Genomic DNA, 24,422 nt, shown 5'->3' on the forward strand with positions numbered 1-24,422 from the left:
GTCATACGGAGATTCTACAATGAGCACAGAGACTGCCATGAGTGTGGAGACTCTACACTTGTAACTTTACTACACTTACATCCCTTAGTGAATCAGGTCTCTATGTTTGCATATGACATACTTTGTATAAAAGAAATGGGTAAGGCATAAGACAAATGACTCATTCTAACTAAGTTTTAAAAATCCTTTCTTCTCTCACATGATAATATTTTTCTTTAAAAGTAATGTTCCACCCACCTGCCTATCATTAGAGCCTTGTTAAAAAAATACTTACACCTTCTGTAGCTCTTTTTCTTTGACTTTTGGGATGTAACTTACCTGTAAATATACCATTATAAATACTCTTGAAAACATGCTTTAGTGGGTATTCATCACAATGTATAAGAATGCCCCAGACCAGAGATCTTTCAGAAGGGTACAGGCATAAGCGTGTTATGCTTTCATTTTTTCAGGCCTAAAACAATTATAAGTCTAGAAGACTCCTCCATAAATTAGGCCCAAATTGAAAATAACATTCCTATGAAATCATAAAGGAAGCAGATTAAATAGAAGAAGTAAAGAGACACTACATTAAAAGGAGTTAAGAAAAGCAAACTTGACAGACAGACCTGACCTCAAACATTATTTTCCATTTAGTGTCACAGATCTCTGTGAATGATCCAGTCTTCCTAGTGCAGTGCGTTTTCTGCCATTTGCAGCCGAAAGCAATGAAGACAAATGATATTTTAAAGGCATTGACCTTTTTCAATTGGCCATTAATCTTAATTTGTGGTAACCAGATTAGAGCTGGGTACCTCAGACCTTTAAATCTTTGTTGCAGGGTTTTTCATGCCGCCATAACTAGATGGAATCCTCTTAGAAAAGTCTTTGCTAGAAAAGTGTGCAGGTTGTTGTGCAAAACAATAATTTACACTGATTCTACTCTCACTGACTCTATCTAGTAGCTTATACACTTTTGGTGGCTGTTCAGCAACCTCTAAGTATGTCCCCTGGGTGTAACCCAGGGAACTAAATTAGACCATTTGCTTGGGTGAATTAATATATATATATATATATATATATATATATATATATATATATATATATATATATATATATATATATATATATATATATATATATATATATATATATATATATACACCAAAATTGAAAAACGTGCCTTTCGAGATGAAAACGTGTATGTTTTCAGAACTCACAAGTTGATGTTTGGGAAAAAAAATTTTTTTCCAACATATCTGTAAAAGCTGCTATTGAGGTGAGAAAAAGCAAACGGTGTTGTGCTGGGGATAGTGCAGTGATGGTTGTTAGGTGTTATTCATGTAGATGCACTCCACATTGACAAAGCATTTTTACACCAATGTTGGCAACCATGCCTGATGCAGTGAGGTAATCACAGCTGGTAATCGTGTATATGGTGGCCACTAATCTAATCTTGTCTTATGTGGTTACTATTACATATCTAATAATATTAGTAGTTCTGGAGGATTTTCATTGAACTTAAGTAGCTCTTATTACAGAAAAGGTGAGAGAACCCTGGTCTATGGCATGCACACACGATCATTGGTTATATAGACCATATATTCTCTATCAGACTTTGCATACATAATGGGGCATATTAACAAGGACAAGCGATAATTATCGCTAAACGCGTTTAGCGCGTTTTTCATTATCAGCGTCTATCGCTGGAATACTTTGCCCTGTTAGCGGCGTATCAGCAACGCTTAGCTCACAGGAGATGAAAAATCCTGTGATAGACTGCAATACCAGGCACTAACGTTGCAAATGCAGCGATAATTGTATATCGCTACTGAACTGCTTGCTAATAGGCAAGTGTGCACTTAACCGTTCAATCGACCTCCCATGCAAATGATGGTTAAGTCAAGGATAAAGCAGGTGTTAAAATCCAGCGATAACCCCATTTATCTAGAGTTTTTTTATCTCTTCGCGGGTCCGGGCCGCTTTGTAAATAGTGAGTAGTTGTGTCTGCGACTGTTTCCATGTAGGCTTAGGGAGGAACGCCCACTTTGCATGTCATTAGCGATATATATCGCTGTCATTAGCGATATATATCACTGACATGCAAAGTGGAGAAAAAACGGCTGCTAACTCAAGGAAACACATGTTAGCGTGTCCTTGATAATTGAGCAATATTTAAATTGCCACTTCTCGGCTGAAAACGGATGCACAAGCGGCGAAATTGGGCTTGATAATATGCCCCAATGGATTTTAAAACGTGCAACTCTGCTGTGCTGCTTGGAGGTGCAACTACAGGAGAAAATGCACAATGTCTAAGAAAAAAAGGTTCTCTTTTTATTAACTATAAGTAAATATTTTTTTTGAACATGACTTTTCTATATCAAGTCTTTGTATTCCAAAAATAAAAATATTCCGCAATAATGAAACAATTCAGATGATGCAATTTGGCTGATCTCCAACTTATCCTCACTTAGTATAGTGGATTAAGACAGGTATTTGATTATTATGTAGTATTATAGAGAACCGAGTCGGCCCTGATCATGGCCACAGAAGAGATCCGGAAGGTGATGGATGAGGGGGAGGAGCGGTCCTCATCCTGTTTGACCTGTCAGCAGCATTTGATACCGTGAACCATGCGGTATTGTTGCAGTGGCTAAAGGCAGCCAATATTAGAGAGATAATAATTCATGCAGGGCTTAGCGTGAAAGAGGCGGGCAATGCGTGTTGCAGTGGGCATTCTGCCATAACACCCATTGCTGTTTGATGCTTCCCCATATTTACAAGGTATGGGGCAGCGCCAAAAATAAGACCAGGAAGTACCTGGTCTTAAACAGGCAATACAAAGAAATTTTTTTCCTCGTATATTGCTCTTTCCACGTGCTGCATTCTGCAGCACACTTGGATTGAGCAAATTGCCTGCTAAGATTGTTTATGTGCAGGAAGTTGTTGATTCTTGCACATAAACAATCACCCATGCAGCAGAGGCACCCTAGCAAAACGGATCTAGGGTGCCGGAACTGTAGTTAGTCAGCTTCGTTAGTGTCAGCGTTAGGGAAAATGCAAGGGTGCACCGTGTTTTCACAAATACGGCACATCCCTGGGATTTGGAACTGATGGAGCACAGCGTTACCAATTTTGCGTAACACTGAGGTCCGCTAGTTTCTTGTACATATGCCCAGAGTTCCATAGCTGGAGGTGTTTTAGGAGTAAAGGCCAGGGACACTCTGGTCTGGCAAACTGGTATGTAATCCACCATAAGAAATAGGAGTTGCTCGGTTTGGACCAATAACAGAAGCTGTAGGATGGATGGGTAAAAGTAGCACCACTTGTTCACCGAGATTGATTGTGGTGAGAAGATTCAAGCAAGGTTTCTCTCTCCATTAACAATTTGGTTGAACATGAAGAAAAATGTTGCACCTTTGCACAAATGTCTAGGAACATGTTATATAAACCATAGGTAGAGGCAGTTCTGGTTCGGTTTATGTTTGGGAAGGTATGCATGACAAGTATAGTGCAGAAACTTTACATTTACTTTCTTTCATTCTTTTCCTTCTATTTAAAATACATGGTCAACATTCCTGTACCTTTACTGAAAGGAATTGTCTTGACCCAATTAATTGGAAAGTATCACTACTTTCTCAGGGATAATGTCCTCAGGGTTTATACAAAGTGAAAGAAGGAATGCTTGAAATAATCACAGGCATTTGTAATAATATGGGCCGACTTCCAGTTAATCAGATTTTGGCCAATATGCCACTGTTGATCAAGACCAACTGTATGTAAATCAGTCTTGGTCCTGTGCAAATTTGAAAATCGAGCCCGACCTTCCAGGACCTGTCCCCTCCAGACATAAAGACAAGCAACCCAGTTTAGGTCTCTTTAAGCCTCATCACGGAGGTGTAGCTTGAGTCCCGTTGTAGGAAAATGCACCTGTTTCTAGTCACCACCATTTTGTTTCGAGATTTACTTGCTAGATTTTGTGTTTTGCACACTGGAACACTGCTGTCCAATGCTAAGTGTAATTTCTCTGACCCCCTAAAAATACGTAACATTGGAATCCAGAGAATTAGCATATTTAACTTACCTATACGTCCCTAGTATATGATACAAAGTGTACCCAAGGCTTGTAATTTAATTGTCACTAGTGGGTTATATCACACATTGTGCCACTTACTAGAGTGACTGTGCTAGTATGACTGCAGGCCTACAATTGAAGCCTCTTTGTGCAGTTTTAGGACAACAAATTTGACCTGCCCAAATAATCCCATTTTGGCATGCTTAAACCCACCTTTTAAATATTAATAAGTCACCCCTATGTAGGGCGTAATGCCCATGAGGCAGTGTGTATGGTATTTAAATGTAGGTCAAGGAAAAGTTTAACATTAAGCATGTCTTTACCATGGCATGTCCCCAAACGCTTTTATCACTTTGACAGGGCCAGCTGTTCCATAGGAAAGCACTGGGCTGCATTATTAAAATTAATATTCTTTTCTTCATCTTGGAAATAGATAAAAAGTTCTTTCTTGAACTTTTTATTTATTGTAAGCCCAATTCACTGGTAAAGTCGGATCTGTAATATATATTTTACGAAAGGTACTTTTTGAAAGTCATCGCTGCCCTATCTGAAGTCTCTTGCTCTCTCTTGTTAAACTTTGGGCACAACAGCCTGCAAGAAGCCCTTTTTGTAAACCGCCTATCCCACCAGTTCCAATTCTACATGCCCTGGACCCTACTGGTGGCTTCTGGCTGAGTGAAGTGTGACCCACAAAGTGCTGTTCCTGAGCGCCTTGGGCCCATGGTTGTGTCCACATGTACTCCTGCCAACCTCCTGAAAAACTTGCCACTTAGAAATATTTTCAATCCAAAGACATCCAAAGGGCCAAGACAAACCTGCCAATCAATCCAGCCAGGGTGTTTTATCACTAGGCCAAAGATTCAGTTTCAGTGGGATGTTGCTGAAAGGCTATCTGCCTCATGTAGCCCTGTTCGGCTACAGATTCTAGCTTTGCTTCACTGGAGGAATCCATCCTCCAAATAGTGACTAAGTTTGAATGTCAATAAAAAGCTTCACTGGGTGAAGGCACCGAAATTATCTAGTGGCGGACCATCCTGAGGTGCAAATTTAAAATGTTCACTACTCGCAGGTTTCTTTATTGATAATGGTCAGTTGCTTCAATGAGACTTCATCAGATTGCTCTCAGGCCACAAAGAACCTATCTTTGCCATGGAAAGGATTGTTGACTTCCATAATAAATACTAAGTCCGAAGGTAAGACTTCTGACCGGGATACATCTAACTTCTGTATCGGACCGGCACTGTATCACAGTCAGCCTTGAATCATAGCTATTTTCCTGGCATGCACAACCAGGTGACTACGGTTGGTTCGTAATGCTCTTTGGTACTATTGTTATTTAAGACTTTATTCATTCATATCTCCTTGCATTTTTGTGCCATTTTCTCCATTAAATTATTCTCTATTTTAATAAACTCGAATGGGATTTTTATAGTGTTGTAGACTTTTTAACTGTTTTGTACTTTTAAGTGCTTTACACATTTTCCTAATTTAAACTTGTCTGCTCTGTGTCATAGCAACCAGGGGTTAAGATCAAGTTAAAATTATAGATCTATTTACTGGACCTTACAAGAATAGTGACATTGTTACCTGTGATGAACTACCATCCAAACCAATTATTAATCCACTTTTTCACACCTGTTACATATTGAGTAGAGGAGCCATATATGGGCATAGCCTTCAAACATAGGGCATGTATTAAAACACAAAAAAGTGGTTAAAGCAATGCTTAAATTAATCTCAGCCTTTGGTGAATTCTCAAGGCTGTATTCCAGTATATCTTTTTTTGACCTCTATCCACACAAGCACGTGAGCAGCCATATACAAATCAATCTGGGTCCTGCTCTAGTTGGAACTTTCAAGCTTGAACGGCCAAACCAGGTACCTTCCAGACATGAACACAAGCAAACCGTGGCAAGTTTCGGCCTGGTTAGGACCGCTCAAAAGTTTATGGATTGAGTTTAGTCAAACCCACCTTCTCCCCGGATATTGCAGCATGGATTGGCTAGTTTTGAAGCACAAATATGGAACCTTTGCATCATTTTTGAAGCACTTTATTTTGCTGTTATTTCAGTATTAAACTGAGATTAAAAAAATGTGTACGGTATATTAAAACATGATAGTTTAAACCAAGGCATTGTGTATGGTATTTATGATGTCAGGTGTATATACTTTATATATCATGTAGTATTTCTGTTAACATTACTTTCAACTTGAGCAATGTGCCATAATCACTAATGGATTTGTATATTCTTTGTGGAGAATACAATTTAATTCTTTCCAGTGAAAAAAACGATGTGTATTTTGCTCATTTGCAATTGAGACAATTTGTTTTTAGTTAAGTTCAACATATAAATCTGTTAATAAATAAGAGCCATGGACCCTGTAGCATGTTTCTTTAGGTTTTAATCTTGCCCATGCCTTTGAAATTCTTCCGAGCAGCCTAAATCCTTGGCCAATATCCTGCTGCTGAATAAAAGATAAAAACAATAATGTCAGAATGGATTGTTCTGAGAGGGACAGATATCCGACTGACAAAATGATTTTGTAAATGTTGTTGCTCCTTACAGCATCTGCAGAACTGGTCACACGGTCCTTGTACTCACCTGCCAGTTGTAGAAGGACTGAAATGCAGTTACCCACCCCAGGCCAAAAGAGGACAGTGCCAAACACCCCTGAAACTGTTTCCTGCACTGCTTCCGGGCCTACATGTTCAAAGTCGAGTGAAGCTCCTGATCATGAATTGCACTCATACTAGGAATGGTCAAAATGCCTTCTTGTTCTTGGATAGGCTACAGAGTTCTTCAGGATTGAGAACGCGTACTTCTTTTAGGAAACCAATGCCTGGTTAGGCCTCCCCATATACTTGTCCACCTTTTCAAGGGCATTTTATAGAGCTTCATTAAGCTGGGCTCTTATCTGAATTTTCTGTGCCTTGCCGGAGTCTCTAGGAAGGGTTGCAGTGACTCCAGACTGAGGACTGAATTGTTTATGAGATTCATGGGCTGCCCTCTAGATAATCATACACCTTCCTTGTCACTGGTGTCTGACTCTGGAATAAGTCCTTCAGACTTAAAATATTTTGACATTTTTCTGACACAAAGTCCAATTAAACTTTAATACAGTTTCTGTTGTCACTCTCCAGAATCTTCTGTAGATTTTTGAGAGAATCTGGGGGAGACTTGTCGAGGTGCATCTCAGACTCAACAAACCTAACCTATGCATCAAAGTTCTTGCAGTGGTACTTGACAGAAGCAAACCAAGAATTCCAGTGGGTACTGCAAAAGTCATGAGTCATCTGTAGTTTTATCCCATGGTTGTTAGCAAGGTGTTGCAGGTGCCTTCGCTTTCTGCTACCAGTCATGTCGAAGATTTGCTAGAAGTACAGAAAGAAAGAATTTATCTCCACAAAGGGCTTCTGAAATGACTCACCAACAAGGTTCATTATGTGTGCCAAGCAGTGTTGTGTAGTTCCTAGGACCCCCCAGAACCTGCACGTTTTGGATGACCTAAACTGAGGGCTTGGTGTGCAGACGGACTCTGGACACCCAGACAGGATGAGTCATCTGTTAGACCAGCTAGCTCCTCAGTGCCACTACCACCCCCTATATTCTACAGTGGTGTATGTAGTTTCTGGCAACCACTGAACATGACAACCCTGATTCATCAGGAATCGTGGAAACAATGCGGTATCCTTCGCTCAGTCACTTGTGCTTGCTTTTCTCAGAATACATAGGATGACGGTTGGAACGGTTTCAATAATTATTTATTGGTCAAGCGTGAGTCTAGTATAAAACATGTTAGCTGGGACAATCGAAAGACAGGAGCAGACAAATGTAATCGCTAGTATCAATATCGTAAAAAGTAGATAACTTTCTACCACAGTGCTAGCAAGGTGAATAAAAACATATTTTATAAAACAATAGCATTGGTGTTCTCCTACGGTGCATAGCCTACCTAAAATGTACCTAGCCTGGTGTATGTAACTGTCAGGATAGATCCTAAATAAAGCCTAATAGAGCAGAGAGTCCCCCAGGGAAGTATTAACCCCTAACCTGATGGTTCTGAATGAAGGACCCCGTCTCATTGTCGAGGATGGCACCCCACAAGGGATGTCAGGTCTCTGCTTATCGAAGAATCAGCCTGAATAGTCGACATCCAGCCTGAAAGGAATTCTCCTCTGTTCTGTAAGGGGGAGCAATGGTCTTTTATACTAAAGTGGTCACTCCGGGGTTTTCTATAATTAATATGTTTTGAAAACATTTGATAGTTCCCTGCTTACCCTTTTCTAAACAAACATGATCATGCACAGCTGGCTGTTGGCCATGGATGAAAAAAGTGGTGACCCTTGTACAGAATAAATCTACTGTGCCTTGGGACATGTTTATGTGCATCAGGTACAGGGATAAAGATATAGTAGTAGGATACTGATGTCGGAGAGACAGAAGTAAGCTACTAGTGAAAAGGTAATCTGTGTAAAAACCTTTTGTTGTGTGGATGGGACACAATGTATGTAATCGGTATGTACATGATGGGACTATCCTAAAGAACATGACAGCAGGTGATATATATTGAGTTTGTATATAGATTTCTCTGCACAGTGTTGTATGCCACATTGTCTGTATTAAAATAAGTTCTGAAAGGTTATATTGTAATCTGTGTGCACCCGTACAATTGCTTGCTCTACAGTCCTGTGGTCACACTGCTAGAGGAACACTGTGGGGGATATATGTACTAGGAAGTGACAGAGCGTGTCATTAGCCTCCTTGGCCTAACGACACAATCCGCCACTTCTGAAACACAAGGCTGCACCATATTTACAAGAATGTGGTGCAGCTTTGTGTTTCCCCATGCAATGGCACCACATTTAACACCTTAGCACCAACGCAGGCACCCAGAGTGCAAGGCTGTCTGTGTGCAGGGGAGGATTGGTTATATGTAGGAAGGTATCCCTTCCTGCACATAAACAATACTAAAATGCCATTTTGTAACTTTCATGTATGCTGCTTCATGCAGCACACATAAAAGCTACAAAATTGATATTTAAACGGTTTGTTTATGTAGAGGAAGTGGCACCTTCCTGTACATAAACATGCACAAGGCAGCACACATGGAAAAAGCAAAAATGAGGAGAAATAATGCATTTCTCCTTGCTTCGCCAACTTAAGACCAATATTTTCCTGGTGTAAAATGTGCCGCTGCCTCCTATGTACGCCACCCTTGTACATAGGGGACAGCTTCAAATACAATGGGTAATGTGGTGCAACTCTAACCACAACACCCACTGCATGTACCTCTCATGCTAACCCTGGCCTGAAAGGGTGCCTTATGTACAAGGCAGCGTTAGGCCATGTTACATTAGGCACAGCCCCTACTGCCACCACAACGTCCGTAAAAGTGATGTTGTGGTGGAGATAGGGGCATGCACATATGTCCTGTATCTTCTAGTTTGGTGTGTTTTTGATGGCCCCAGTCTGAAGAGACTACTGCAAATAAAACATTCAACACTCATTGTCGCTCATCATCAGGTGTTTTGTTAAATATAACACTGATCTTCTGATGTTTCAATGTTTTTTTCAGATCATCCTTACCTCTTACATATCTCTATGAGAGATAAGGTTCTAGCACAAGCATATCCACGGTGTGTTTTCAGACATGTTGCACCACCATCTTGCTCACAGAGCAAACCAGCACTCCTCCATTATCATGCATCACATCACAGTACTCTCTGGCCCAATCTGCTGCTGCTATTTGGGTAGCCAGATTTGAACAATTTTTCATGGCCTTCACAGGTTGCATAATCTTCTCCATCCTGCTTTTGTTTTGGCCTCTTCCTAGGAAGCCCAAAGATCTTCTAAGCAAGTATGAGTCATCTTTGAGGGTTGTTGTGCAGTCACAAGTCACTTGCAAATATAGTTGGTGTTATTTCATGTATTCCAAAGGAAAAAGGGCAAAGCAATTGTTGAACAAAAATCCAAGAATATTTAGAAAAGCACTGATTTTAAAAATGCACTAAACTCTGTTCGGAAGCACTTGCAAATAAAGAAAAAAGGAATATTGTTTGAAACATAATCACAATGACAAATGGCAGTTGTGAGAAGTTGGCCTAGTATATGCTGTCCAGTAGTTTAAGTGGGCACCCTGTACCAGTCCAAACAACCCTTATGGTGATGTAAGTGGTCAAAGATAACCTTAGAAAGCTATCCAAGTAGTAGCTGTTGAGAGCAACCTTTAGTCTTGAAGGAATGTTAAGAAGCTTGTTTTACCAGAATGCAACTTTATAGTATTGATTAAATCAAAGGAGAACCACACAGTAGTTATAAAAATATGTATTTATTAATACAACACTCTCTAGTACGACACAGTATCTTCTACATGAAGATAATCACAAAGTAAACAATACTGTAGCACAGAAACAATAGTAAATAGTACAAATACACAGTGGGCTCCAGGGGAAGACCAAACCATATACTAAAATAGTGGAATAAGAACCACAACCCGAGTCAAGAGAGTGCATAGAGGTTGTAGAATCGCTGGGACCCCAAGGAACCACCCAAGGTGAGTAAGTAGGGACCCCATGGAGGACGGGTGCAGTGTGGGAACACGACTGCGTGCTCAGTAAAATTCTATGGGAAAGTCAAAGTTGAAGTTTTAAAGTTTAAGGACCCATCCCAGTGGACTTCGAAGAAACCCTGAGGAAGTTAGGAGGTTGGAGAGCCACCCCACCCATAGATACCGTAGTACCAGAGATACCTATCCCAGATGAGCTGGGTGCATTAGTCTGAAACCGCCATCGATCGCAATGGAGGACTTCAAAGAAGAGCCACTGCTGGAAGGAAGAAAAATGTCTGCTGGAATCCAAAGGTGGATTATTTTTTAAGAGTACCTGAAAGCAGAGGGGACAGAGTCTGGGTCACTCAGAAGTGACCAGGGGCTCGGTAGGCGAATGTCCACCAATTAGGGTGCTTCAGGTGCGTTGAGGGAGTTCTTGACTCTGCAGCCACGTGCAGCCACATTGTTCAAGAGACGTCGAGGACAACCAGGAGCCATATGTGAGCTGTTCCACAAATTATGTTGAGTGCTGAGGGGTCTGTGTCTGGCGGGAGCACCAACAAATCTTGGCAACAGCAACCCACACAGAAGATCAAAGAAAGTTACAGTTTGGACCAGCAAGGTCCAGGAGACTCACCAAAGCAAGGGGAGTCAGGACAGGCGTGGAGGAACCAGGGGCGCCCAACCAAAACAGAGTTGACTCTCAAGCGGACTTAAGGGCCAGAGCCACGAGTCACAAGAGGACCTCAAGCGATTTCACTAAATAGCAGCCCGGAGCATTCAGTGGGAGGAGGCCGGAGATCTTGGTGAAAATGGTGCCAGAGGTTGGAGCTACTCAAGCCCAATACACTTGCTTGGGAAATGCCAACAAGCATATGCACTTGCAAATGAATGTGGTGCACTAGGGTACGAGTATTGCAGCCCCCACAAGGGATTCTGGCCTAAAACTTGATAAGAGGGCAGCTCAGACATCGAGGGATGTAAAAACCAACCTCCTGTGTTTCTGGAGACTTCAGAGTTCGTAGGAGTTCAGGAACAGCAGACTGGTCAGTCATGATGTGGTACCTGCAGTTGCAGGGGAGTGACTCCTTCACTCCAAGGGAGATGCCTTTGGCTGTCTTTGATTTTCACAGGTCTTCCACAGGCCTTGCATGGAGCCTATCTGGTGTACAGGCACAGATGATGCTTCAGTCTCATAGGAAAATTAAGTCAGGCCCAAACAAAGTCCAGCAAAGTCCAGAGTGTCCAGACGGTCAAAGTTCAGTGGTTTCTTGTTCAGAATCTTGTCCACATTGAATCTAGGGTCCTACAGCCCTTTTGTACCCATGGGAGAGGGTTGAACACATTCAGGGGTCCCTCCCAGGGGTGGATCTAGACATTGGGGAGGTTACTCCCATGTCCTTTGTCCAGTTTCGCGCCAGAGCAGGGGCCAATGGCTCCCAAGACTGCTATGACCTGGACTATGCACAGGGACACCATATGTGCCCCTCATGCAGACTTTCAGTCGATGGCAAGCGCACCCACCCAGCCCTAATACACTATATTCTGTCTGGGAGGTGGTCACACCTCCGTGACAGGATGCCTATTGTTCCACCTTCCTCTGCTCGAAAATTGGCTCAGCAACAGGAGGGCAGAAATGTGTCTCTGCTCAGCAGCAACCATTTTGTGCTGATAGGGACTAGAAGGCTGGAACCGGAAACACCAGGGACCCAACTAGGCTAGCTTCTGAGGGGTGGCATCATACCTCTCACAACGGTTACCAGTGTGTGGGTATGATTCCACAATGTTTAACACCAAACACAATATGGGTACTTTCAGCCGTTTTAGAGTTGGTCATCACGCGGTTGCATAATACCACTCTATATGTTGTAAATGGCTGCTGCACTATTAACCCAGGAGATTGGACTTCGTAGACTGCAGGGGTGTCCTGCTCATGCAGTGGCACCCTCTCACTTAGAACCAAGCACCGTGCTTTCAGGATTGTTAAGGCCTGCTGTATGGATGACTTTCAGGTTTTAAGAGTACTGACTCTTAGGTATGGTGAACCTATATCTTAAGTAAGAGGTGTATGCACCATCTTACACAGGCTGCAGTGGAAGGCCAGTAGTTCCATTTTTCATAGCCTCTCATGGGTGGAATAATCTGTTGTTCAGCCCATGGGAGGCCTCTGGGGTACCTATGCCCTGAGTACATGGGAGCCAATTACTAGAGACTGACAAGGGTACCCCAGTATCCAATCTGCAGTGTACCTAAGTACATAACATAACAATTTAGAGAGAAAGCAAATATAATGGGGTCCTGATTAGCAGGATCCCAGTCAGACTAGTCAAAAACAGTATCACATTTAGCAAAAAGTGGGGGTAACCATAAGAAACAGGTCCTACTTTCCTACAGCAGCCATCAAATGGAGCTGAGCAAACACAGGGGGATATGTACAATAGAAGTGGCGGAGTGAGGAATTAGCCATCATGGCTTACCCCTCAATCCTCCACTTCTGAAACTTAAGGCTGCACCATATTTACAACAATATGGTGCAGCCTTGCTTTTCCCCCAGCAATGGCACTACACTTTGCAGTGTAGCGCCAACGCAGGCACACTTGCACCATAGTACAAGGGTGTCTGTGTGCAGGGGAGGATTGTTTATGCGTGGGAAGGTGTCCCTTCCTGTACATAAGCAATCCTGAAATGCTGTGTTGTCACTTCCATGTGTGCTGCTTCATGCAGTACACATGAAAGTCACAAAATGGCATTTTTTTAAGATTGTTTATGTGCAGGAAGGGGGTCCTTCCTGCAAATCAACAATCATAGGCATTTTGCTCTTTCCATGTGTGGTGCAAGGCAGCACACGTGGAAAAAGCAAAAACAAGGAGAAATAATGCATTTCTCTTCATTTTGCCAACTGAATACCAGTTTTAACTGGTGTTAATTTTGGCACTGCCTCCTATGTATGCTGCCCTTGTACATAGCTGCAACGACAACATGAATGCGTGTTGTGGTGGAATGCCCAGCGCAACACCCACTGCCCACCCCTTTCACTCTAACCATAGCATGAAAGGGTGCCTTATTTACAAGGCAGCGTTAAGCCACGTTAATTTACGCTGCCTTGTAAATAAGGCTAGACCCCTATCGCCACCACAACATCTGTAAAAGTGACATTGTGGTGGCGATAGGGGCTTGTAAATATGCCCCACAGTCCGTAAAAATTGCATGTAAGCTGTTAAAGCAAAACTTGAAACCTTTTGAAGCAACATTGTATTCATGGACTTTAAATACATACAGAAGCAGAAGACTTTTGCAGTGAGATGGCACACTTGTTTGGTCCCTCTATACAAGTTTGAGTTGTCTGTGGAGGACGGTAGAGAAGGGAGGGGGATTGATGCAAAATATAAATTGCAGGACAAACATTATTTTAAAAAGCCACCAAATCTGCTCTAATTTACCTGATACTTAAAAAAATGACAAAGGCAACTGAAAGGCAACCACAATGTAAAATCTTTTCAAATTACGTTTTATGGCTGTTGAGAAAGGACAGCAAAGGGAAGGATTAGCTACATGCAAAGTAATGGAAAGCTTAAACCTTTCAAAAAAATTGTACTAGCAGAGTTTAAATGTGGGAGCACATAAACCTTTGGCAGTTGGGGTGGGGATAAGATCAGGCAACAATTCTTACGGAGAAGTTGTTCCTAACCTCCCAGAACATAAAACCAGTGCTTAATTTGTAAAATATGAAGTGCAGGTGCTCAAATTTTCTGGGTAGGCCACACCCACTTCCCTCGGCTCCACCCACTTCCACCTGTGACTCTACCCACTTACTCTAGTTGCTCCAACCACGTCCCCAACTGGCACTGCTGATTACTTGGGAGGTAATTGTATTCTCTGGATTAGGGTCCGGAAGGCCCAGGCTATTCACTGCACTTTTACTCTCCATCTCGTCGACATCTTTTTTTCTTCAGATTATTATAACACTTTACATGAGCATCAGTTATGTTACACTGGGCCGCATTCATTTGTTTGTTGGGCAAGCTTGGACACGATGGTCAAAGCTGGACCTGGTTCCTCGGGCAGCTCTAACCACTATGCCACATCCTCTACCCTTGACATGAATCAGCAATGCTCCTTTCTGTCCCCAGCACTACCACAGCATTCTCCTTTTTGGTCTCAAGCTCTTCCCAGCTTCTGACTGGATGTCCCCTAGCCCTTCTCAGGTGCACTCGTCTTTCTCCATTATAAAAGATGCTACTGAAATCCTGGGGGCGGAATATTCTGTAATTACCACACCAGACAGTGTTGTTAGGCCATAACAATGGCAAACCTGAATCCACAAATACCATACAATGTATCAGAACTGCACAACTAAAACAGAAGCGGGTGAAAAGTGCCTCTCAGCCACTATTGGACATAGACGGGACACTGGTACTTGCTGGCGTCCAGACAGTTAATTAGAGAAGCACTAGTGCAAATACCATGTCACAAACAAAATGTTCCTTACAGCTTGCATACTTTCATTTTGTCATTTTTTGTGTTTCCTATCATAACATTTGTTGCTGTTTTTGTGGGCAAATTTTAGGCGAGTCACATAAAGCAGAGCCAACTTTTCAGGGTCATTAAAAATATTTTTGCTGCATGAGCTTCTACAGAAAAATTCTGTAGCACCTGACCGTGTCTGAAAAGTTGAAGTGGTTTCTCCTGGCAGTCACAATATTCTTTTTGGGGAGCACAGTAACAACTATGCTGTTGGACATACTGGACTATCATCTAGACCTAAAACAGCTCTTTTGAGTTATTTTAAAGATATACCATCCAAGATCTACCGACTAGCAGGCCTGGCACTATAGCTAGCCAGCAGGAGGATGGCTATGCATTGGGAAAGTATTCACTCACACTGTATGCAAGACTAGCAAACAGACTTTGCCCTTTGCAATACGAGGTGTGCAGTATATGTCAAACTACAGCCCCTACTTCCCGCCCCAGGGACCTATGGGGCCCCACCTGCACCTACTTAGCAAAGACTGCAACGGATACTGAGGATGGGGGAATTAGACCCTCTGACTCAGGTGCTCTATTGGACTTAACGGACCAGTGACTGCAGTGATCTGCAGACACTGTTTGGGGGAAACAGCACACACCATGCTGCCCTCTACATACTGACTGGACGACTGCTGCACCTAGTTAGCATTTCAATGATTGCAACAATGTTATCACACTTCCAAAGTTCCATAATTTGATATGTGCTTATTGAGCTAATCCTCCTGTCCTGCTGATTGCATGTCTGTTCTGCTAACACACCTATAAACCATTGTTGCAATAGGAGACTGGTCCATAGTATGTTAAGTACTTCTGTCTGTTAAAAAACGAATAAAATATATTTTTAACTATTTAGTGAAGACTCATGTGCCCACATGCATCAAGCAGAATTGCATTCGCAAACGGTGCGAATCGCAAAAATCAGCCGTTTGCGAATGCAATTCCTGTTTTTGAGATGCATCAAGAAAAATTGTAATTTTCTTATTTTGCGAATTCGCAATTGTTTTTGCGATTCCTTAAAAAATCGCAATTTTAAGGAATCGCAAAAAATTCTCAAAAAAGTGTATGCATCAAAAATCGCTAATTGAGATTTTTCAAGGAATCTCATTTAGGAATTCCTAAATTTAGAAGTACTGGGAGCAGGTGGTAAAACATTTTTTGGGAAGGGAAACATGTGAAATCAATTAGTAGGGTACTTAAGGGGTTCCACATTTGCAGTAGACCTCTTTGAGGATGGCAGCAGTCATTGTTCTGGCACGTCGCTGGAGGTTGAGAGCAGCAGGAAGGAGAAGGAGGATGCTTAGTGAAAGGATATTTAGATTGCGCATCACTTTGTTTGGTCAGACACAGGCAGAAATATATGACAAGTATAGGCTGAATGCTGACTCCATAATAGATCTCATTGCTGAATTAGACCCAATTTTACGCAGAGAAACACGTAGGACCCTAGCCATACCCACCCATGTGCAGGTCTTATGTTGTCTACACCTTCTAGCCTCAGGTTCCTTCCAGGGAGTAATAGCAATTGCAGGGGGGGTTTCACAGAGTGCACTTTCTAGATTTTTCCATGATTTCCTGAATGCAATGCGAGTTAAGGATACAGCATCACATTCATTTCCCTAGAAATCCACAAGAGTTGTTGGAAACAAAGTTGGACTTCTACAACATGGCTAATTTCCCTCATGTTATAGGTTGCATAGATGGAACCCATATTCCCATCTGTCCCCCATCTACAAATGAGTATATTTTTCGCAACAGAAAAAACTATCACTCTTTAAACATCCAAGTAATTTGCAATTCCAAAACAATAATCACAGACTTAGTTGCAAGTTACCCTGGGAGTGCCCATGACTCCTATATTTTCAAACATAGTGCCATCTATGGGCGACTGTTGTCTGGAGAATTTGGAGATGGATATTTGCTTGGTAAATAATGCTCTATTTCTCAAAGTACATTTCAATCACATTCTGTTGCATGATAACTTAACTTCCATTCTATTTTTTTACACACCCATAGGAGTCAGTGCATATGGTGTGAGATCATATATACTTACACCATACCTCAATCCAACAACCCGTAAGCAGCAAAACTACAACCATGCCCATATTTCCACTAGAAATGTAGTAGATCGGACCTTTGGGGTCATGAAGTCTAGGTTCAGGATACTGCACAAAACCGATGGAGCACTGCAATATCGCCCTGATGTGTGCTGCAAAATAGTAGCGACATGTGCCATCCTGCACAACATTGCCACACGGAGAGGCTTGGAACTGGATGTAGATGACATTCTACCAAACAATGACAACCAGTCACAACAACCACATGCAAGAATGCGTGGACCAGATGCCGCTGAAGGAAGGCGAAGGCGAGCAGAAATCACAGAGCATTATTTTTAAAAACAGGTAAGAAGCCAGGTTATATTCATGAATTCAGATTGACTTTTAATCATAATGAAAAGAGGGATAATGATAAACCAAGTTAACATGAAAGCAAAAGATGTAGAAATGAAATCAACATGTAGCTTTTAATTTTCAGCTGTGTCAGGCCAGTATTGGCAAGTTGTCAATCCTTCAATAGTCTATCCATTTATTTCCTCCCTCTCACACCTAAAGCTCTGCTTTTAGTATTCCTCAGAGCTGAAGATGTGTTGCTTTGCAGTGTGACATGTCTTGTGCTGCGTCGTCCAACCACTGTTTCTGATTTGGATGCAGAAGTTGCTTCAGCACCTTCATTTGCATTGCCCCCATGTATTGATGGAAGCACACTCATGTCTTCCTGCATGACATCCTTGGAAGTAGTGTTGGCAAGCATTCTTTCAGACAGGGCATTGCAACATTTCCTTAAATCCTTTTGCATGCACAGTGTAGTTGTAATAATTTTGCCATTGGTATTGCACAAGCGATGTATTGCTCTGGTATAAGTGTGTATGCTTGAAAATAATCTCAAGTGCCTATTGGCATTGGCAATGTTCTGTGCCTCTATTGCATCACACATTCTTTCCATGGCTGTTGCCATGCGCTCCAGTTTAGTACTTGTGGCCATATGTGCATTTTCCATCACATTAGTCATTCTCACAAAGCTGTCACTCATGGTGCTAATGTTGTTATTAATGTGGTTTAGTTGGCCCTTCATGACCCTGATATCTTTGCCTTGCAGCCTTTGCACTTTGAGGAGCTTCTTCTCCACTACACTGGCCTGGCACTCATCTTGTGAGGATATTCTCTGGTTTGCAGGACGTGACCTTCTTCTGAAAAATTGTTGCAGTCTGCTGCGTTGATTTACATTTTTTTGCATTACTTCCAACTGCTTGTTGCAAATGTGCATGTGTATTTATCTCTTCATCAGTATCAGAGTCTTGCAGTTGCTGAACCCTTTTATTATTCTTTTTTTCCAACTGTTGGTGATGATATATTTTGAGTTTGGACTTGCATGTCCTCTATGTCAGTACTTACTGTGTTGTCCAAATCCATGCTTTCACTCTCTTTCAGAAAATCTACAAATGGAAAATATATGTATAGTTTACTTTTTCCAATGTATGTGAATTACCTTCTAATTGTGCAAAATTACATTTGTGAATCAAAATAAACATGTTGTGTAAGAAGAAATTCGTGTATTCACATATGCTATGACTTCTTAAGTATTTAGAAATCATTTACTTCATACATTTTTTTTTAGAAAAGTTCCTAAAAACCACATCTCCCACAATGCAATGCTTCAAAGCAGAATCCTAATATTACTATGACCCTTTTTGTGTGTGTTTGAGAGTAGATGCTGGGGATAACTTATATCATTTGAGGTTGAATCAAAAGGCAAGTCTCTGTGACATATTTACAGAAATAAAATAAACAATTACACACTTACCTTGTGAAGTACCAGGCTGTTCAGAGGTGTCTATGTTGGTCACTCCTACCACTGCTTCAGTGAGCAGTGTCCCCTCAACCATGTCCTCCAGTGGGGTGTTTGGTTTATCCTTTGGGGGTCCTCCACCTGTTTTGTTTGCACTTTTAATCCTGCACGCAATTTTGTCCTTCGCACGTCTGCGTAAATCATACCAGCGTTTTTGTAAATTTGTGATGTCTCTGTGGGCAACCCCCACAGCATTCACTTTGGATTGAATGGCCAGCCACAATCTTCTCTTCACTCCTTCGGGGACCTTCAAGGAATCCTTGCCAAAAAGCTGATCATGCCTCAGAGTGACCTCTTCTATTAATATTTCAAGTTCCTGGTCACTAAACTTAAATTTTCGTTTTCTGGCATGCAGGTCTTCCACAGCACTTTCAGTAGCCATTACTCCTTCAAGAGCACACCAAACACACTCCTCCGGTAGCTGCAAGCAGAGCTCCAACTGCCAACAGCCACTCCTGCAGTTTGAAATGGGCTTCAGCTGTGTGTAATCAGTGTACTGGCTTCCTGGGTGCGTCCTCATTGGTATGCATCAAAATGCGAATTCGCAATTTGCGAAATCGCAAATTGCGAATTCGCAATGAGAAAATCGCAATTTTCTTGCGATTCGGTAAAAATTGCGATTTTTACCGAATCGCTAAAAAATTGCAAAATTAATGATGCATACCATTTTGCGATTCGTAATTTGCGATTCAGTAATTTTCGCAAATTAGGAATCGCAAAAAAGTAGTTTGATGCATGTGGGCAAAAGTTTACTATTTCACTATGCTTTTGTCAACCACTGTTTAACTTTCTGTCTGCTTGTAAACAGCAATCTAACATTATAAAGACCACCCATGATGTATGAACCTCAAACGTCCTCTTTAAAAATATATTTGTAGACCACCTCAACTCTGTAAACACCCTTACATGCACACCTAACACCCACATCAAGGTTATGATGAAGAGAGCTTTGTTAACCTCCGGAATCAAGTCTGTGGTATATAAATACACACCCCCTTCTAAACAAAAATGAAATCAATGTTAACAGAAGATGCATTCCTTGTATGAACTACAGGTAACCCAGATCTCTACTGCTAACACTAGCATTCTACTAGATGGTTGCGTCCCAAAAAAGTGCCACATCAGCTGCTACATCTAGTTGGGTGTGTTCATTGGAGGATAATGCAAAATGGAGAAAAATGTTAATCAGTGTAGCAAAACTAGTTAATATCTGAAACTATGTAGGTCAACGTTGTGCAGCAAATGTATTTCCATAAAATCAGTCTGAGGGAGGGAGGGCCTTGCTACTTTTAAGAGCAAGATATACTCTGACCGGATTATGTAGTCATCCTTCCAAAGATAATCAGCCAAAGAAACGCACTGGAATGTCTCAGTGGAATGAGAAATACATTTTGCTGTTGTCTACTTCAAAATTGGCTAAAGATCTTGATCTCACAGATATTTGAAGAAAATGTAGAATCGGTTTGACAAACCCATCGCTCCTGCTTCATAGTGCAGGCATGCTCTGCTTTCTGTCACCTCGCCGTGTGCCCTCCCTGCCCTGAAACTTCGGCACTCACTATCAGTAGGACCGTAGATTTAAGACACCTCTGTAGTACAAAAATAATGCGCCTAAAATCAACAGGTGTTAAAAGTCAACACTCCCTGACACAACCTTAGCCAGGAAAATATACATCACCTTTGTCCCTGAGCTCCTACTGGCTGCCTCCCAGCAGGCATTCAAACAGAACTTACATAGCTGATGTTCAGTTTACTTGACACCTTCCCATCAGAGCACAAACTGCACTATGTAAACCTCACTACTACTTTCCGTAACTCCTCCTGAATGTCATAGGCCCAATAGCCAAGCTGAAACTACTCTAGTTGGCTTTCACTTCCAATCTCCCTTTCTTCCTTAAGCATGTCCCTTTACAACAATGTGCTGGTTATTAAACTTTTACTCCTTACTTACTGTTACCCCTCAATGGCCTCCAGTGAGAAGCTGATTTTCGTACCACAGGCCACAGAGTAGGGAAGCTGTAACTTGGGAATGTGAAGCTTGGGGGCCCACCAGTGCCAGGATGAGCAGCGGCCAGCAATGAGGAGTGCTGCGTGGCGGGGCCATGCTGCTGTCAGTGACGGAGACAGTAACACACAGAGCCCAGGAGCCTCTCAGCCACCCAGAGAAGCAGCCAACTGCTCAGCCTCAAATCCACTATCCTTGGGTCACAGGAGCCCTCAGTCCTGTGCGATGGAAGGAGCGCCGCAGCCCAGCATTGAAATATGAAATATTATATAGTAGCTGCTGCACCTTTCACGTGCCCCTCTTCTTACAGTGATTGCTCCCGCCCCCCTGGGGCTTGTAAGCACCGTCCAGTGGCACCGTGGCAGACAGGGTTCAGGACTGGAGGAGCATGCCGGGAGCCAATGTACTATTTCTTTTCAAATGCTCCCTCTAGAAATAAAAATGCCTGCCTTTTTCTGCGATCAGAATGACGACGTCAGGATCACGCTAGTAGCAGGATGCAGAAGCGGGGGCGGGGGCGGGCGCAGGCGAAAGTTAGAGAGTGGGAGAGGTGCCTTTTAGAGAAGGCTGACCTCGGCTGCACAGCTTTTCAAGCAGGAGGGACAGGGACGTGATGATTAACAGCCGGGGAAAACAATGTATTTTGATCATAGGCAGACACAGCTCAGCTGTTTTCTCCCAGAGTAGCGGAATGTGCCTCATAATAAGGCACAAACCCACGCAGCATCGAATTTTAAATATTTTTCGGCATTCACCGGGAAGACCTGTGTAAACTTAAGAGAGCCAATATGGAGCATAGACCCGGCCCTAAGAAATAAGTGCCGGTGCTAAGCACCGGAAAGCACCGGCACAAATTAAGCCCTGCATAAAACAAAAATAAACACTGTAAAATCAAGTCCTGAATACCCTCCAAAAGGTGAGAATCAAAGTTTCAACTGGAGTACAATGGATGCATCACAACTCAAGATATATAAACGATGAAACATAAACGCATTAGCTCAAAATTGCAACCCCCTCTAAAAATGTGTTTATTTGGAATGCCTTTTTCCCAAATGCTATAAATCATATTTACTTTAAAACCTCAAGGAGTGTCATTATCATCAAAGAATCTTGATTTGGTTACCTAAAACCATAAAAGATACAAACAATAAACAATAATCAGAAGAATGAAACATAAATACGTAATCAATCTAACATCCTATGAAATCTTATAAAATCTCTTTAAAATCATACCATTCATAAATAGAGATTAAAAAGCACAGCACTCTCTTAAAAAACATTAGTAATCTGCAACAGGGTCACTGCAAGCCTCTACTCATTCGGAGTCTAATAACACCTACTAAAAAAATGTCTACATGAAAACAAACCTAATAATTGTGCAGCATCTGTAAAAAAAGTTAGGGCAGGTCTTGGTTGCGTGAATTGTTTACCTTTAAGTAGAGGTAAAATACATTGATGACGGTGAGTAATTAAGGAATAGAACAAAGTGATGTGTGTCTTGCTCTGAAAAGGAGTCACAGCTACATGAGGCCAGGTTTTCAACTTTGTTTCATGCCAACAGCTCAGCCAATGTCCAATGCAACAGATTCAACTTAAATTGTGTTAAAATGAAACACAGTTGAGGGTTTATAACCAGTTTTAGATGAAGCTCTATTTGCCTACAAGGTTTCTTTATCACATAGGCACGTACAGAGGGTTTAAACTGCTCCCTACTCTCTCTAGATGTTTTCGCTATGGAGATGTACTGTTTTTTGACCCTCATAAGACCATCACAGACTATCCTATCACGGAAGGAGTATAGGTCTGGATTACCTACTTCCATAATCATTGACCTAATATGGCTAAGCCAGAAGACACAATCGGCCTTATTAAGATTCTTACAATCCTTCAATATAGGCTTTTTAAGCTTCAATTCAGATTTTTGCCATATTGATAACCATCTAAATAAGGGCAGCAGAGTTATCAGAAATATATTCCACCCCTAACTCACCATGCACAACAAATGAGGCCATAAATTGGGGCAATGAAAGTAGGCACCTCAATAACTGAAAAACTTGTTATCAACTGCTTGTTACTCGAGGTCTTCTTTATAAATCCTGATATCACTGCCATAAGACATCGAAGAAATGCATTTGTTATGATAGACTTTAATCAATATATTTCATATAGAAGTACGTCTGGCTTTTTGCCAGGGGAAGAAAAGGGGGAGAATAAATGAAGGAGTGCTATGTAGAAAGAGAGAGGGAGATTTCCCTCAGGACAAGAACGCTCACTCACCGTTAGGTGACATGCTTCATCATATGGGTTTCCTCCTCACAATGTAGTGTGGGCTACGACTCCCCAAGGAGAGGCGCAGAGGTGTTTTCTTAGAAGATGAGCATAAAAATAAAGATGAATGAGGGACAGAGTACAAAAAGTAGTGATAAAGTGTGGTTTAAAAATGTCTAGCTGAGTCCACTGAAAGTTTACTAGGTGGTCACAATGACATAGTTCAAATCGAAGAGGATATTAGAATTCCAACAGATATACCGTAGCTCTTATGGTCAACATATTTCTGCCATAAGACATTTGTCAGGACCTATACTTTCAAGTCACTCTGCAAAAGGAGGTAGAAGTGAAAAAGAGAAACTATACAAGCCACCACTGGCTGTATGTAGCTCTCTCCTCACGTGATTACTGCTAAGGCAATGCTCCGGCCTCTTTTGTTTTGGTTCAATGGGAGCTTGGACCATGTGCACTCGATATCTAGTTATAGCACTGAGTTCCCTGATTTTTCATCCATCCTAGCCACCTCTGGGTTTTTCTACAGCTTGTATGACACAGCGGAAGAAACTAACCATCCGAGAACGCCAAGCTATCCCATGACCGTGCACACGCTTTGGTGATGCATCTTGACCAATCACGATTGAATACTTCAGATGCCAGGAAGAGCGGCTTGCCATTGTCTCCTGACACCTCATCGGAGGAGGCACCAGCATTGACAGGTAAGAGCCTCCCCGCTGCCGGGCAGACCTCAAGGTTCAGACTCGCTTACCTCATCACACCGCTAGAGCCATGCTACTGCCACCACTAGCACGTCCCTTTTCATTTTCTTTTTGGTAGGGTTCCACACCCTTAACTGTGGGTCAATACTTACACCACCTCCCGCCACCAGGCAGTCCTCAAGGTCCAGACCAATGAAGAATGTCACCTAAAGGTGAGTGAGGGTTCTCCACCCCTCTCTTTCTACATAGCACTTGTTCTTCATTTTTTCTCCTCCGTTTCTTCCCCTGACACATAGCCAGTCGTACTTCTATGTGAATAGTATTCTCTTTAGGGATCAGTACCTTCTGGCTTTCACAGATCTCCAGAGATCCCAAGTGTGTATATATGAAGATCTTCATC

This window comes from Lissotriton vulgaris, chromosome 3_1 (assembly GCF_964263255.1).
Source record: "Lissotriton vulgaris chromosome 3_1, aLisVul1.2, whole genome shotgun sequence".
Lineage (NCBI taxonomy): Eukaryota > Metazoa > Chordata > Amphibia > Caudata > Salamandridae > Lissotriton > Lissotriton vulgaris.